Consider the following 201-nt stretch of genomic DNA (forward strand, 5'->3'; position numbering starts at 1 on the left):
GTCTAAATATAATTTTCGAATTATTATGATTGGTATACATTCATAAAAAATTCTTTAAAAATCTTATTTAAAAAGCATTAACTTTGTGTAAGTTAAGATAAAATAATAATATGGTATAATTATATGATAAAATAAAAATAAATTTTTGTTTTGATATCGAAATAATTGAAAACATATATGTCAGTTATTTTTACAAAATAT

The 201-nt window shown here is 15.4% G+C and overlaps 1 protein-coding gene and 1 long non-coding RNA gene across 3 annotated transcripts in view; one reads left to right on the top strand and one right to left on the bottom strand.

Moving 5' to 3' along the window:
• LOC102680362 overlaps nt 1-201 on the top strand; it is a 56,830-nt gene that overhangs the window by 18,565 nt on the left and 38,064 nt on the right. The window lies entirely within an intron of this gene.
• LOC102680967 overlaps nt 1-201 on the bottom strand; it is a 2,465-nt gene that overhangs the window by 1,607 nt on the left and 657 nt on the right. The window lies entirely within an intron of this gene.

This window comes from Apis dorsata, unplaced genomic scaffold, assembly GCF_000469605.1.
Source record: "Apis dorsata unplaced genomic scaffold, Apis dorsata 1.3 scaffold_5, whole genome shotgun sequence".
NCBI lineage: Eukaryota > Metazoa > Arthropoda > Insecta > Hymenoptera > Apidae > Apis > Apis dorsata.